Consider the following 18,408-nt stretch of genomic DNA (forward strand, 5'->3'; position numbering starts at 1 on the left):
AAAATAAAAAATATATATGTACATATATATACACAAACACAAAGAAACCTTTCAGCTTTCCTTCAAAATATCTGTTCCATCATCTACTCCAGAAAACACACCTATAGACTAATATATAACTTTGTCATATTTTTGAAGCTTCCGTATTTTAATTTAAAAAACAATGGCCTGAATTTTAATCAGTCCTGTCAGTCTTTCAAGTGTGCTGTTAACAAAGCTCTCAAATATAATGGATTAAATTTACCTGTGATTTCAATCATAGTACGTATACTAGTATTTTAGAAATTCACATGCTTTTTCGAAGACCTACGCTTGTTTTTGAATTTCAACTTGTTTCAGTAATAGTCTCTTACAGAGTTGCCCTTTTCTTAAAGAGAGAAATGGATTTAATTTCTGCTCTCCTGAAGGATCTAATTTAAATGTGAAAGTCTAAAATGACTATTTTCCCCACTTGCAAATACTGTGACTTATCTAACATGCCACTGTTTACATTTAGTAGAGAAATGTATTTTATTACAAATATTAAAAAATCATAATTCAACTGCAATAATATAATTACCTTTATTTCTCTTTATGGCTGTCGTCATTGCTCCAGGAAGTTCTAGATATAATAAAATAAAAAGACAGTTAAAGTTAGATCTCTTTTATGACACATATACTTTCGTATAGTGCATAATTGAGCTAAACTGTATTCAATTCATAAACCCAGATTTCACTAGCATATTGTTAATCGCTTACCTATAACATGTCTTCCACCGTTTTATTTGAGATATGAATTGTTTAAGCTTCTATCCAATATGTTTTCGATACATTTTTCCTGCTGATTTATTAGCTATCTCTTAAAGACAGAACTTACTTTCAAAAAGATGCTGTGCAAACACTTTTACGAGTTGAGGTTTCGCGTCTCAGGGAAAGACTTAACATCTCAATGCAGATGGAAGCAAAAACGACAGGACGGATGTTTCTCCTTTGGACTGGAATAATATACAATGTAAGTATAAAGTCCATGGCCATTAAACAAACCCGATCAGGGTAGGGCCAATAGACATAATCAAGGCAGATCCAAACCGAGAGGAGCAGATTCTCCTCCTGTTAGACCCCCACCTACTGTGCCCCTCCCTCGCCCACGAATACCTTTACCTCTGGACAAGAAAACAGGGTTTGGGTGCCGAGGAGGTGCGCTTAGAACGCACCTCATCGTAAGCAGCTGAAAACCATTCGTAATCTAGTTTAACCTCTTTGCCGCGGTGTTCTGTGAATTCAACAGAAAGAAAAACACAAACACGGTCATTACATCAAGGATTAGTCGGGGAGGGGAGAAGGGTGGGGGGATGGGGAGGGCGCCAACTCCTTCATTCGAAAAATCATTAAAGAACTTTAGAGAAAGGTCAAGATTAATATTCACTCAACTTCTCCTTTCCAACCTGTCCTGCCTGTCCCCAACAACATGGATTTCCGCTGTGGATTTTGATAAAGTAAACTTTAACCTGCAAAGTGCCGTAAGTAGAGATGCGGAATAAAAAGTCTCTGTGGCTCGCAGAAGGAGAGCCGAGCCCCTGGGATGCCCCTCGTTGGGGCGCAGGCTGGACCGGGGCTGCGAGCGGCGCCTCGGCCGCGCGAACCCGCATTCCAGAGTCTGCGCGCGTGTCCCACCGCGGCCGCGGTCGACCTCACGCCGGCGCTCTCCAGTCGGGAACCTGAGAAAGGCTACGAGCCGAGCGAACTTCCGAGGCCGGTCGGAGCGCCCCCTTGCACCGGTGGTTCGCCACCTGGTGCGCACCTCTGGGGTAGGACCACCCTCCCGGCTACCGGCCCGGGGGAGCCGCAGGGGACCGCCCTGGCGGGCCTCTGGGCTGACGGCTGCGTCTCCAGACGCCGCCTGATTTGACCTCAAGGCTGTAGGCGAAGTCACCTACCGGCCGGGGAAGACGCTGTGGTTAAGAGAGCAGATGTGGAGGAGTCTCTGTTCTGAGCAAAGAGAATGAAGTTTCCTTTCTCCTGAAAACTTAAAAGAGCCTCGACGACTACAGAAAGAAGTTAGTGGTTAACCGATTTGCTGCTAATATTTCATCAGTGGTGCTCTCCCTCCTTTAATGTCTAACTCTTGGGAAAACAACATATTTTAAGCTTTCCATCCAAATATTGATATTGGCAAATAGATCATCAAACAGTCCCCTGGTAAGGACAGGGCGCTTTTTGTTTCACAAGTTGGCAACCAGAATTATTCCATATCACAAATTGCTGCAGATTTAGGGGATAAAGCAGAAGACGTGTGACTCTTTAACAGTAACGTGTGGGCGTGAGTGTGTGAAGTAGCGCACACCTCACTCTTGTACCTGCCTTCCACCGGGAATGAGCACCTCTCCCGTTGGGGAGAGCCAGGTTTCACCCTGATTGCAAGAGGTTCCTAGCGGATACATATGTAAATGCAAGGCAATGATTCGGTCTCTTCTTAAGACCTTGTTTTGCAGTAAAAAATTCTCAACCTTCACTGCATTTTTTAAAAAATGTCCTTTTTGTTAAACAAAACCGACGCACTACCTTTAGCAGGGTGGTGCCCGACGCATTGGAGGTCGTCTACAGGAAAGGAATCCTCCGGTCCTTAGCGGATTACGTCATTTCTCAGCTCCCAGAGGCAGATGCCCCATGGACCTTTGTTATAAAGTCAGATCAGTCAAACACTTTCCTACGTTCACAGTTTGCTCTCGGAGATAACAAAATGTCATGAACACACAATTTATTAATAAAGTTCAAATATAACAAGCAGTTAAAATATTTACTGCCATTCTACCAAATCCTTCAGCGAGTATTTTCTCAAGTTCCCCAAGAGAAAGAAAGAAAAAAGTTGGCTTTAAACAATTCATTTATATTTTATTCTTTGTGAGATTTCAACCACTTGTGCAATACATATATATGTGTTGCATGTATATATGTATATATATATGTGTATATATATATATATATATATGTAGTAAGCTCAGTTCTTAAGGAGAACTTTAATTTTAAAGGAACTTGTTTGGGGGGAAATCTCTTTAATACAGTTACTTATAGGGAAGCCACATATTTCCAATAAAGTTCATTTCTGATTAACATTAATGAAATTATTTCTCTTACCCTGTATTTGATTCACATGTCCTACTTTTGCGGAGAGGGAATTGCAGTCATTCTTTTGCTGCATTAAGAATTGCTCAATAATTGAATTGAATTAAACAAAATCTAAGTAACTGATTTCTGTTTTTAGTAAGAATGCTCTTTAATCTTGCATTCTTTTTAATGTTAATACAACTTTGAATATTGTCTTAGAGTTTAAAAAGAAATATAAATCTTGGCAAAATAAATAAAGAGACTTTATTAATGTAATTTTTATTTTTCAGGAAATAAAATAGATCAATGGGCAATATTTAACTTGAACTATATGAGCTTCTTTGGGCATCTTTAACTGCTGGATCACAGTTGAGGCAAACTGTATAGGATGGATATAAGAGCTTCTCTAAAGTATCCCTTGCAACTTTTTGGCTCTAGAAGTGAACACTGAGGAATCCTGTAAATCATTAAAAAAAAATTCCTTCAAGTACTATCTATTCAAAGTGGACCTTAATTCGATTCAATATTTTCACCAAAAACTAAAACATAGTTTGCACTTACAAAATTTTATGAAGTATGCATTCCTAGGAGGGCTAGTTAAAGCCTTAGAATACAAGAAATTGGGAGGCAAATATTTTTGGAGAAGGTAGAATGAATGATGGAATTAAACCAGTGAAGACCAACATAAAGCTGCAAGTTAAGGTTAAAAAAAGAAATATAGGAGAAGGGAAACAAAGCTTTATTATAAGAGTCCATAGAATAAAGATCTGTAGATATTTTGAGTCCACAGCATGACTTAGTTGCTAAGGTAGCTGCAACAAACTTAGCTTATATTGCATTAGCAAAAGTGAAGCAGTCACACATCAAGAAAGATCAGGTCCTCATTACACACTGTATTATGCAGAAATCTAGAGAACTGAGAATTGCTCTGGAAACTTTTTACTGAGAGAAATTAACAATTTTGAGCTTTTCTAATGTACAGGGGGTGAGTCAGAGAGGATCTGGAAACCGTGTCATGGAAAGAATGGCTAAAGGAATTAGTGATTTTTTAGCTAAGACATACAAAAGAGCGATTAAATTTTTTCAGTTTAGCCCCAGTGTGGAACTAAGTGGATCACGTTCGGTTGGAAAACAGCTTTTTATGTAAAAAGCAAATTTTTAAAAAACAATGACAGTTCTCTTTGACTAAAGTGGGCTGATTGTCAAAGTTGCACACTGCTGGACAGGAGATGTTAGAGAAATCTGTCTTGTTTAAGTCTCTTCTAAACCAAAGCTTCCAAATGATGCTCTTAATGCTTACAGTAGCATCACATCTCTGAAGTTCCTTCACAAAAAAAATTACTGTACTAATTTCCAAATTAGGATTAATTTTCTCTAAGGAAAAAATAACTTTGTAGCATATTTTGCCTTAATTATGAGCTTAAATTAAAGACTACACTTAGAAAGCAGGTGTTTTCTGTCAAATAACCATGATATCATTCTGGTCTGCCTATATTTTTCTTATCTAGATAATATTTTTGATTACCTATTGATGGCATTTGGCTAACTGGTTACATACAACTTCTAGGACAATGCATATGTAGGCATATCTATTTATCTATAACACCAAAAATGCTGAAAAGTACAAACAAGACACATTCATAGGATTTGGGTCCAGCTCTACCACCTGCTGGCTTTGTGATGCTGAGAAAGGTATGTAACCATTCTAAGATTCAGTTTCATCTTCTGTAGCATGGGGCTAGGAGTAGTACCTATCTCAAAGGATGGGAGGAAATATAAAAGGAGTTAATGTATCTAAAAGATTTAGGGACAGTGCCTGGCCATACTATAGGTACTAAATGTTTACTATATTATGATTTTTAAAATCCAGAATAGGGAAGCATTTAATAAAAATTACGGATGTAGTAAAAATAAATTAATGGTGCTAAGAAGTGAAAAGCGATTTTAAAAAACAGAAAATTCAACTATTTAAATTTTTTAAAAATGAAATATATAATTATGGTTATTTAAGAGTTAGAAAGAGATGGAGAAAGTATCACATATGGGAAACAAATCTCCATGAAGATGCTATGTCCTGAGGTGTGTGTGCTAATGCAAGGTAAGTGTGCTTGCCCAAAGCTACTATTCAGTTAGACTGTAGACACAGGCATTACCTCTAATAAATTTTCCAAGATTTTTGTGACTCAGAAGACTGGGGTCCTACTCCCAGCTCTGTGATTAAACATCAATTTGTACAACCTAAAACAGAGTTACCTGTTAAGGTCTCAGCTCCCCTTGTTAAAATATTCTCACTGTAAGCCAAGTATTGAAAAAATGACTCTATTGAAGTTATTTATTAGAAATACAATTCTTATCAATTAAACTATATGGTCTCTAGGAGGCTGCTATGGACTGAACGTTTGTGTCCTCCCAAAATTCATTATGTCAAAACCTTAACCCCCAATATGATCTATTTGGAGGTGGGGCCTTTGGGGGATAAATAGGGTTATATTTGGTCATGAGAGTGGAGCCCTCACGATGAGATTAATGCTCTTATAAAGGGATGAACAGACACGAGGTCTCTCTCCTTGCCATGTGAGGTTACGGCTAGAAAATGGAATTTGTAAACCAGGAAGAGGGCCCTCACCAAGAACCTGATCTCAGAATTCAAGTCTCCAGAGCTGTGAGAAATAAATATTTGTTATTTAAGCTGCCCAGTTTATGGTAGTCTGTTAGAGCAGCCCAAGCAGACTAGGACAGAGGTCTTCCAATTCTTTGATTCTAATATACTCCAAGTAAATAATATTAGAAATTCTAGCTTTTTACAGCCATTGCTGGACTTAGAGGACTCAGCATAGTGCTCCTGAAGCCCTCATGGAGCTCATTCCCTGGGGTAGAACAGCTTGTTCAGGATGTCACCGTCTGTAGCAATATCCTTGTGAGGAAAGCATTTATAAAGAATTCTGCCAGTGAAGCTACTTGGAAGCAGCTTCACTCAGATTTAAGAAGCATCAGCATATGTGAAATCAAGTCTCAAAGGACTGAAAGGCCAACGCCTCTGTAAGTCATTCAATTTTCTCCCACTTAACACGAATTAAAAAAACCTCAGTGTACCCATTAATCAGGGACTTTGGGATAGGCAACTATACTGTTATTTCGGATTTGAGTCAAATTAATGTTTTGCCTAATAATATCTATTTTTATTTTGAAATTAGCCAGTAATTATTGGTAATAACATTATCTGAAAATGCTAACATCTTCCTATTAATATTTTTGAAAACCATCACATAGCAGTTTTCCACCTAGAGACCACACACATAACCTAAAATCTATAGGCTGGACAGGTCTCAAGGTACTTTATCCAATGCTACTTTTCAATCCTATTTCCCACTAATTCCCTGTCTCTCTCACGGGGCTCTCTCAGCTCTGTCCAGTAATTCAGTCCCTGGATTGTCTACTCTCCATTCCCTGGACATGCTGCTATCTGTCTCCAGGTATTTATTCAGACTGTGTCCTTTGCCTAAAATGCTTGCTTGCCTCAATATCAATTCATCCTTGAAGATCAGTTAAATAAACAGAATATGAAAACACCCTTTCCCTGTTCATTCTCCTTTGAAACTAACCTTCCCATGCCCCAAACATTTTTTATCCCTTTTAGGATACTAAAATAAAAGTTCCTTTTAGAGCTGTCTATTGGTATACTCATCTTTTAAAATCAGTTTATATTTATGAAGATAATAAAATATGCAAGTTTTTGTTCTCAATTTTAAAATTGAATAAAGATTAAGAAAGAAATCAAGGGATGGATCCCCCTTTTTTTCTTTGTCTTTCCTTTGAAGAGAAGGCATGGGGAGTGGAGAATTGGGAGGAGAGGAGAACGTGAGCCAATCTAGCCAATTACTTGGCATCCCCTTTGGGACCTGGTAGTGGAAACATTTTATGAGTCTATTTTGGGGTATAGAGCATTGCCTACAGAGCTGTGGTGCTGACATTTCAGCCCATTTTATAGAAATATACGTTTTTACTTGTCCAAGTGAAAAAATAAGTTAACATGCTATTAGAAGTGTATGACTTTTACATTTCCAAAGTATTCTGCGCACATACATATGGAGGAAGCTCAATATGTATGTATTTGAAGCACTGAATTCTGCTTCCGTTTCAAGGCAAATCTCGAGAAGTAAGTTTTCAAGATATTTTAAAAATATTTTTTCATCATTTCATGGAAATACTTCCTAAAATAAAGTATGCGGAATTGATCCAATTTTTTGTTCAACTTTGGAAGATTGGTCTGGAAAGATTTTCTGTGTCAAGTCACCATTTATTGAGTGCTTATGATACCCAAGGGACTGAGCCAGGAGCTTCTCATCTACTTTGTCACTTGATCTCACTGCATCCTATGAGTTGTATTTTTAATTTACTGGTAAACAAACAGACTCAGAGTTTGCTGCTTGTCCAAGGTAACATATCAGAGGATTAGAAGTCAGGACAGTTAGATTACAAAAAAATCATGTTCTTTTCACTTTCTTCCATATGTGTCATATCAAAATATGTGCTGAGCAGAACAAAATTGATGTGCTGATTTCCTACTTTGCTCTTTGTATTATATTGAGTTATTCTAAGCGTTGGTTTCATTTTGAAGTTAATAGAAAGTCCATGGTTAGACCAAATCTGAATGATCCAGGGAGAGATGAAAAACAGACCCACCCTTACTGTGTCTTCTTGTAATTTTCTGTTGCTACATGAACTTTGAGAGAGAAATCTTGAATAACTGTGGTAGGAAACCTCAAATCCATATCAAAGAGCAAAACAGTAAAGTTAGCATATATTTGACTTGGAATGTGTATAGCTGAATATTACTAATTGTTATACATTAATAGATATCTAATCAGAAATCATCTTATTTTTATACCTTTTTATTTTTTCTCCAAGACAGGTAATTTTAGAGGCTGGCAAAGTTGAAGTTTTCTCTTGTAACAATGTTCTTCTAATTCCATTTGATTAAAAAAAGGTATTGGATACGGGTTAAATAAAATATATTAATTTTATCAATTTCTTTTTACATTTGTAATGTGGCCACTGGAAACATTAAAATTACATATGTGGCTCACATTATATTTGTATTGTACAATGCTGATCTAGACCAACTCTATGAAAATTATAAAACAAGCTTGAAAGTTTCTCTTATAGCTTTTGCAGGAGAAAATAACTTTTTAGAAATTCCAATGATATATTTATTTTAAAAAAAGTTTTACGTTTACTCACCTGGCAACCACTGGCAGATGCAGTCAGGCCTTTATAAGCAAAGTATGGACTTGCAGTGGTTTCTCACCTTTGCTCTTGTGATGTAAAAGTGGTTATAACAAGACCTCCTAAAATGTAGGGATGCTACGAAGGTTACACTCATAGTAAAGACAAACCTTTGTAATGTTAATTCAGTTGGTTCACTTTTCTACTTTGCTACTTTCTGTAGCACCTTGGTTAGTTATTGTCCAAAAGCAACACCAGAGAAGTCCTCACTCTAACCTCCCAGTGCTAAAGCAGACATGGCCAACTGTGGCACTCCTTCCTGCTACTTCCTGCATCCTTCCTCACTGACCTCCAAAGAGTCCTTTAGAGTCCTCACCAGTCCTTCCTACTGGTGGCCATTCCAGATCTACTACAGAGGGCTCTTGCCCTTCAGTGCTGGCAGGGAGATAGGTTATAAATGAAAAGTCACATGAAAACTTTCACTTCAATTTTGACTTAGGTAAAATTCTGGATCCTAGAAAGAGTACATCAACTGCATGGTATTTGGAGGTAAGGAAGATTGGTGGTCAGGCTGTATTAAATAAAGCATATGTTATAAACACACTACCATTTGTTACTTTCAAATGCATTATATTCATTTATACAACTGTTATTGGCCTTTATGTTTTAGATCTTGGATTAAAACTGGATTTATTATACAACAGGATGCCAAATATAATGTCTCCCATTAAGAGATCCCATCTACGTCACAGTTCAAATCCCACCATTTGAAAAATTAACAGCTATATATATGTAAAGCCTGATATAACATAGACTACAAGGTGGGTGTGAATTCTATTTCTTATCACCAGTTACATAAAAGACTTCAACCTGACTTTATAAGATGGTCTCTTATTAAAATCAAATAAAAATAGACACACACACACACACACACACACACACACACTATATGAGAGTTAAATTTATGCAGAGTTAAATGCACTTATGCCATCTTAAAGTCTGGAACCACAGTGGAGGGTTATTTTTCCTTTTTATTTAATAATATTCACTATGTTTAGCAGAATCAAAGTTCCTTTTCTTATAAACTAGGATTTTCTTGTGCCTGTTTTGTAGGCAGCATCTTTTATCTATTATTTTATCAATTATAAGTTATATCACAGAATAGCCTCCAGGTCAGCTCTACCTAATAGAAATACAATGTTAGATATATATGTAACTTAACATTTTCTAGTACTCATATTAAAACATTTTTTAAACCAGATGATATTACTTTATTTAAGCCAAAATACTATTGTTTAAACATAGTCAGTACAAAATTATTGGGCAACTGTGCATTCGTTTTTCATACTAAATGTCTGAAATCTGCTGTGCCTTTTATACTTAGGTCTCAATTCAGACTAACCATATCAGAAGTACTCTGTAGCTACGTGTGGCTTAATGGCTAATATTTTGGACAGCACAGATCTGGATTATAGTTCTTTATGTGCTGGAAAGAGGCTTTTTCTGAATGTCACAAACATTAATGACAAAAAAACACAGGTCTATCTAGGTAGGTAAAAATATCATGGTAGATAATGGATTGCATTCTACACTGAAATAGACAGTAAAATTACATCTCCTATTAGAGATTAGTTAGAAATTAGCTCTGACAACCAATATGCTACAGAAAGCTTAGGGGTTTTCTTCCACTAAATTAAAGCATATTCAGTAGATAATTCACTTGACCCCAGTACAGTCATGAAAATCATAAATCCTGATGGTGAATAATTTTCTGGCCTCTAAAGATGATGGAAACTGCATTTGGTAGGAAATATGTGAGGGCTGTAGCGCTAACTATTGTATGAGCACAATAAGAAATTAGGATTTGGAATGCTTCCCACAGCACCTAGTAAGATCTCCTATAATGCACTATGTGCACAAAGATGTTGGGCAGACTGGACTTTGGGAGGGTGATAGCTCCATAGACCGATATAGTTAACTCTCCTATCAAGACATTCTGGAATCACCAAACAACCTATCAGCCTTTTTGTGATCAGTGATTCACTCTGCTATTCTTATAAGAAGTGATTGGTGATGATTGTTTGTGATAGCACTGGGGGAGATGGCCAGGTAGGAAGGTGAGAATTGAGTTGGGAAGGGTCTGGTCATAGAACACAGGGTGTAGGAAAGAGCAAAATGCCATGTTGAGATGTGCATTTGAATAGTAGCATTGCCTAGGTCCATCACTGCCAATCCAAAATTCAGTCAACTAAGTGACAGTGTAAGCTCATATTTCTACCTTCACAAATCTTAAAGACAAATATTTGCCTTAATGTCTCATCAAGGAAACAGGAGAAAGAGTATCTCTTGTTTTGATTTCTTTTCAGGTTTTATTCAATTTTTAAAATAAAAAAAATTTAATTAAAATTTATTCAGTTTTAAAATTTCCCTTTTCTATTTTCATAAACATAAATGAACTAGCATAAAAAATGATAAGTTTGAACTTTGAAAGATTTTTCAAATGACCATTTTAGGGCTGGACACAATAAACAACACTACAAAGAACTTCCAATATAACTCCATAATTAGGAAACTATTTTATTGTCATATAAATCAATCATAACCTACAAATTTAAGGAGCATCAACACCCATCATCTTCCTTAAAATTAATATTATGAAACAATTACACAGATCACAGAATAAGGAAACTAGGGATTAAATTATTTTAGGCTCTAAAACAGTTTAATCATAAGCATCTCACTTCTCATACCAGCCTTTCCACTTCATTGATTTGCACATATGAACCATAAAACCCCATCAATATCAGCTTTAATGTGGTTTTCTCTTGCAGGGTTCACAATAAGCTGAGATAAAATATTTTCCCTCATTACATTATGCTGGTTTGTGGATGCCATTAGTAAAAAGATGACATAACAGCATGTTCATAAAGCAACTACACATGGAGCTTACTTTCCAAAGCCTCAATTTCTAGGCCACAACATATGAATCCATGTTTTCTTTATTGATTGACAGCTCAAGGCTCATTAACATTTCCATCTCAATCAAGTTAAAAGAGATTTACAGGTTTGAGATGCTACAGAGCTCCAAAAGTAGATGGGGGACACAAACTAAATAAATGCATCTCTAAATCTGCTAATCATTTTAAAATGAAATATTTCAATAAAGAGTAGGAAAAGCAAAACAAAACAAAATTAAAGTTCACTGGATCCTATTACACAGCAACAAACTGGAAAGTCACTGGAGAACTTAGCTTTGTGAAAAAAGCCCCAGACTCAGGAGAGTTAAAGATGCTAAGGAGCATGAAAGGTAAATGCAGCAATTTGCACATTAGATTTACTAAGCTATCACAGAATATTGACTGCACAATAGTAAGAGTTTAATAAAACTCATCTGTAATTTTAGAAAATATATTAACATTACAAAATTATAAGACTGGGGTTTGAAAAGTTGAAAAGATTTTTTAACGATAATTATTTTAAGGCACATTAAAAATTAAAATTATAGAGTATTTTTGGTTCAGAAGAATAATATTAATGAACCAGAATGAGCATCTACCCTTTATAAATGATAAGAATGAAACATTACAAATAAAATATCCAATCATTAAATTGATAAATATTTAAATTTATGTCATTGAAATTTAAATGGGATGTATATTTTCTTAACATAACTCTAATCTATTTAAGATGACAAAGGAAAAGAAAAAGGCTATTTTCATTTTCTATTCTGAATTAATTTACATGTCAATTTATCTTTGAAATATCCAATTATAATAATATAGTCAAATAAAGTTTATTAATATATTAATGATCCATTAGAACTATAAATGGTCCAATAAAATACAGTTATATTCTCTTATGATAATATTTATGGTATTACAATTTATTATTGCTTACAAAAACCATCTCTAGTACATGTGTAATAAACATTTTAAATAAAAAAAGAAATTGGATATGCAAATTCCATTACAATATTTCAAGAATTAATTTCTGGAAGCCATTCCACATGAACACAGGAACAACAGCAAAACTGTATTTTACAGATGGAAAATAAGAGAAATCCATCAGAAAACAGAATTGTGAAATATGTATAATAATACAAATTAAATACACTTAAAACCTTGTATCCGATTGGTAATATGACCAGTTATCCACAGACCTCTTGAAAAGAAACCGTGTGCCATATGCTTTGAATGCTGAAGCTTGAAGGATTAGTTTGAAGTTTTCACCTTCTTTTTGCCACTTCCCCATCCACCACTGAGTTGTACAGGATTGTCACGGAATGATATACGTTCTTTCTTAGAAGGTCTTGTATTTGTTATCATTGATGCAAGTATTCCCTTAACTGAACAACCTAGACAGTGACATTAAATGTTCACTTTCACTTAACTTGATCCAAGTAAAATTATATTTAAAAGAAATATATTTGTCAATCACATGCATTTTAGAACTGTATGATCTTTCAGTTTAAAAAAAGTATATTGAGTTTCCTTTTTGTTTGCAAAATAATATAATCAAAGTTTAGTATAATTGTATTTAGGTTAAATGAAAGAAACTGACTTAAAAAATTAAACAGATATAACAATTTCCTTCTATCTACAATCCAAATGTCCCTGGTATTTCAAGACTATGAAATGATATGTCTTAGTTTCTAGATATTTACATTTATGTTTTCATAGTTTAAATTTTTATAATTGTTTATATTTCATAAACAATGAATATGTTAAAATTAGTTTTAGAAATAGTCCTATTGAATTAAGAACTTTTTCAGAAAAACAAACCTTGGCAAAATGGAAAGAATATTAGATGCAGAATCTAAAGATATTCATGGCTTCTAGTCTGGCTTTGTGACTGGACAGGTCACAGCCTTTCTGAACCTTAGTTTTATAAATGAGGGAAATGATCATGCATTACAGGGTTGTTGTGAAGATTAACTTTCTGATTATATTGCAATGGTGGTTAGACCTGGGAGAATGCTTTGTAAGTAGGTGCTATAAGATGGAAGAAATAATTATTTACATTCAACAAGTTAGAATTTATCCAGAAAAAAGTAACAAAAATTGTTAGAGGGTTAAAAGCACATAGTAGTTGCAAGAATGGGATAGCGGATTAGGAATGTTTTACTCGGCAAGACCCCAAGATGCCGTATCAAGAATACTATTAAAGAAGTATGATCGTCTGCTTCAAATCTCCTGAGGATTAAGCAAGTGCACAGGGCTGTATCAGTGGGGAAACGATTTGAGAAGCAGCAAAGTGAGGCATTCCAGAGCTCCCTCAGTCCTGGTTCGAGGCAAAGGTTCAAACCACGTGACTCTTCTTCGTTGTGATGATTTTGTGGTTTAAATAAGTTTAGAGGGAAATATATCAAAATTTTTTTTTCTGGATTAATACTTCCCCAACTAAATTTTAAAATATTTTAAAAATATATGTCCAAATAGAAAGGTTTGAAAACATTAGACCGTTTGTGGAAATTGGTCTGTAATTTCAAATTTGATGCAACATGATGGTGAAAATTGATTGTAAAAGTCCATCTTATATTTAAAAGCTTTTTTAAAACAGAGTATTGCTTTTTGATTTTTAATCTTAAAACCATGATTAGGAAAACAAATTCAAAGGAGTTAATGAATCTCTATAAAGGAAGCATATTTTACTTTTAGTCCATACAGAAAATGTTACTAAAAGGTAGGAAAAAATATTAAAAGCTATTGTTTTAGGAAATGGTAATCTAGGCACAGAAAGGCTGATGCCTATGACTATAGGCAGAAGTCTGTGATGGAATTAAGAGATAGAAGAGAGTGCAGTTTAGAGACCTTCACAGCTGGCCCTCATGAAGACAATCTCAGCAGAGAGACAAACAAGAGATATACCAAGTGAAGTTGGCTTCTACGTGCCAGCCAGATTTAGCCTGTGCTAAACCACCCGCAGTAAGTCAGTCAGTATCCTCTGTAAAACTTCAAGAACTGCAAGAACTCTTTCAAGCAACAGGAATGCTACTGCTACATAAAAGCAAGAATTTCCTAATGATAAAATAGTGGCCTAAAAAACTAAGAAAGCATCCTCAAAGCTTGTCCTCTATTTGCTAGCTCCATATTGGAAATATATATATATACATTTTTTTAACCAAATAACAGAATGGAATGTCTACTTTGGTCTATTTAAAAAAAACAACAGTAACAGCAAACCCTCACCTTGCCCTAGCAAGTAAAAATTCTTTGATGAATAAACTATTTCCTGGATAACAAGTACCTATTTATGAGAGCACATTATCAAGGGAGAATGCTGGGGCTTGATGGGCAGGGCGGCAGAGAGGATTGAGAAATGAAGAGCTATTGGGACATATTTAAAATTCAGGTACATTTAATGAAGATAAAAAACTAGAGATTAATAAAAGAGTAAGCGAATTTCCACAAATGGCTAACACAAATGTTTTGTTCCAATAGTAAAGCTAAATCAAGTTCCTTGCAAGCATTATTCAAGGTAATAAGTAGAAATAACTATATATTTTAAAATATAATTCAATAACATAACTCCATTATTGGTTAATATTTTTGATGGAAGTATCTTAATAGTAGATAGATGTATTATTTAATGCCTTTATTCTTAATATAAACTTTTTATCAAAGATGGCAAATAATATGTAAGAAAGGTGGCACTTTCTGTACAAAGCATTGAAATATTTAAAGATAGTTTCATATACTTCTAAAATAATTTCAAAATTAAAGTGAATTGCATTACAACATAACTTTTGTGTAGACCAAATCCTCATTCTTAACAGTGTTTCTGCATTCTAAAGAATTTTTCTATTGGCTACAAATTTACCGTATGGCACATTTTTTCCCTAATACTGTTCTGTTGTCTCTGTTATTTTGAAGCTGCTGATGAATCTTCAAGGCTTTTTGTACTCATCCACAGTGTAACCCTATATTTAAAAGGCAGCTTGTATATTTTTCATTGTTTAGTGTAATTCCTTCAGCAAATAATTATAATTTAAAAAACATATTGCGTGATATTACAAGACAGCTTTATAACAATTTTGAAGTACATTTTCTGTGGAATGAAAATGCTGTAGGAAATTAGTCTTTAAAATTACATAAATACTTATGTGAATATATAGCTTTTTATAAAACAATATTTTGGATGTGATTAAATAAGCTTGCATTTTATTGTTTTGCTACATGTAAATAAACAATTTGAGCAGTAATCGATATAGCTTATTCTCTCATTGCATATAGTGAGAGTCTTTGTTATCATATAAATTCTTGAACCACCAGATATACAGAAACATTGAGGAGTAAAGCAACAGATCTACGAAGGAACCACATATTGGCATTCATTGCAAAGCTGTTACTTTGTCCTATGATTACTCTAGAAATGAAAAAAAGAAAATAAAGAAGCAATTTAATACAGTTAATGTATAATCATTCTGAAATTACTTACCCACATGAAAATACAATAGTGAGAGAATCTTGCCTCAAAAAATGGATATTAGAGCTAGACCTACTGATGGGTTCCTGGAATAAAAAAATTATAACTAAAGGATCTTTGCCAGTTTTGTTCTCTTTCCTGCAACATTATTGTTACAGATTTTACGTTTTTTTAAACAACAGTAGGCTGCATATTTGCAGGTGACCATACAAATCAACCAATCAGTCTCTTACATATATGCTGAAAGTATGTGTTGATAAGTACACTCTATCTTCCAGTAACTCACTGCTTGCCACATAATCTGTGTTCTGCTAAAGATTTGTTCTGGTCCTTTAAAATTTTGGGGGGGTTAAATCCTTGGTTCTTTAACAAATGTCAAGGTCTATATATGCTGTGTTTTGATAAGTAATTTAATATGTAAAATGCTTTGAATGACTCTCCTGGTATGAATAAGAAAAACTTCCTTAAACAGGTTAAAATAGAAATTTCATGATGTATAGTAATACGTCATCGGATTTTTGTCGATACACTATGTGTCTGGATATAGAAATCATTTCAAAGTCCTTCCCATATTGTACTGCTTAACAGCAGATACAGCAGAAGTAAAGCATGAAGGAAAAAAATTCAACATTTTAATGAAAGTGACCAGAACAAATTTTTAGCAGCAAAGCGTTTACATCAATTTAAGTGCTGTGAGTGAGTTACACTGGGCAAGTTTGAGGTTGAGGTAGATATTACAGTGTTCAAATAACAGTTGCTTTTTAAGGCTATTGCCATATCCAGCCTTGAATTATAATGAGTATTTATAGATAGATAAAGTCTAACACTAAGAATGAAAATAAAACAAGTAAACAGGTTGTTTATAACATATTCAGATTGCCTCAATGTAACATGGTGATTTTGCTTGTTTTTGAAATTGTTTTCAAGCTTTTTCAGTGAATAGAAGCTTTCTCTATAACTTATAAAAACACTAATAAAATTTCCCTGTTTCTTGAAATCCCAATTGGACAATGACATTTATAGTTATCCTTCTTACTCAATATTTAAGAGACATATAAAAAAGAAAACCAGTTAGGTTTGGTACATTTGATAGTCACAAAAATATCCACAGTATTTGTTATTGTTGCTAAAAATCATGATGCCTGATGTTTCTTTTTAAATCAACATGACACATATAATTTGCTTTGTCTATGTACATTTATTTTGAAAAAACAATTCCTAATGAGCATAAAATCTAATACATATCATATAGGGTAGGGCATCTTATTTTGTTATACAATGTAGATTTTTACTTTTGTATTTTGCCCATTTCTTCATCTTTTATAATAGCTACTATTCATATTTGATCTAGAATCTTTGAGGCCTCCCTACAGTATACAGTGTTTCCCCAGGTTTTATTATTTTTAACATACTATTGTGTTGATTTCTTCTTAGAGGTGTGTTTGCACAGACAAGGATGGCTAGAATGTGGTGCTAAAAATACTATTTTGTTTCTTTAAATCCTGTGGTTCTTATACTAATATTGATAATAAAATTATTAGTCAATTAGTCAACTAATAAAATATTAGTCAATAATATTGACTAATAAAACAAGATTGTTTTAATTTTTTTTCTGGAGGAAACTTTTTTGAGTGATTTATTTTTTGGTTATAAAATCTAAATTGGTTTTGTGATTTTTTCAGAATTAGATTTGCCTTCTGTCACGTGATCCTTAAATAACTATTCTGTCCTGGCTTTTCTGGCTTCCCACCAAACAAGTAGATACTTGCGTATTTAACCTCCTAAATTGACTAGGTAATAAAAAGTGTAACTCAGTAAGGAATTAAGAATGAAATTTAACAAATCTATAAGTCATCTAGGCATCTATTTTCTTCTGTACACAGTTGGTTCTAAAAAATCAGGTCATATGTCCCGTTATTCTTGTCAGTTCAGAAAAGGTCTGTTCCCAAATTCTCCAGTCATTCTAAAATTATTCTCTTCACGACTCTATTCAATTTTATTATACTTACAACGAAGTGTCCATAAGCATTTGTAATTAAGGAGTAATGGCATGAATTATGCTAATAATTGAGAGTATTTTTTACCCTTAATTGATATGCATATTCCTTTGAAACAACCCAGTTTTTATATAACACTCTAATTTCTAATAATCTTGTCTTACCCCTCATTTTCCCATGTTAATTAATTTTGCCAAGAGTAAACATATAGCAAAAATATGCATTTTAAGTAAATTCCCAAATGTTTATCACTGTGCAGTTATCCTTTGGAATTTAAATATTTAAAACCTAAATTAGATTTTCAAGATCACTTGGAGTCTTTGAAAGCTTGAATTTAAACTCTTCCTTTTATTTACACATTCATTCAATATGTATTTACTTAGTGCCCATTATGTAGCAGGCACTGTTCTATTCTGCCTTTCAATGAAGCTTCCCTGTCAATATTCCTCCATGTGCCAAGTAATATTAGTAACCATCATACTACAGTTGCTTTCTATTTCACTCTATTCTCATAATTCCATCCTTACAATCCTCATATGGAACTTGTATAAAACAAATACTTATTTCCACATTCCCAGATAGTGAAGACTTGTGGATAGGTTTCCCAAAAACTTTTCATGGAAACTTTCATTATCCCTTTTCATGCATATTAGTTCTTAGCAGGGAGACATTTGGC

Source organism: Stenella coeruleoalba (assembly GCF_951394435.1).
Source record: "Stenella coeruleoalba genome assembly, chromosome: 11".
NCBI classification, from domain to species: Eukaryota; Metazoa; Chordata; class Mammalia; order Artiodactyla; family Delphinidae; genus Stenella; species Stenella coeruleoalba.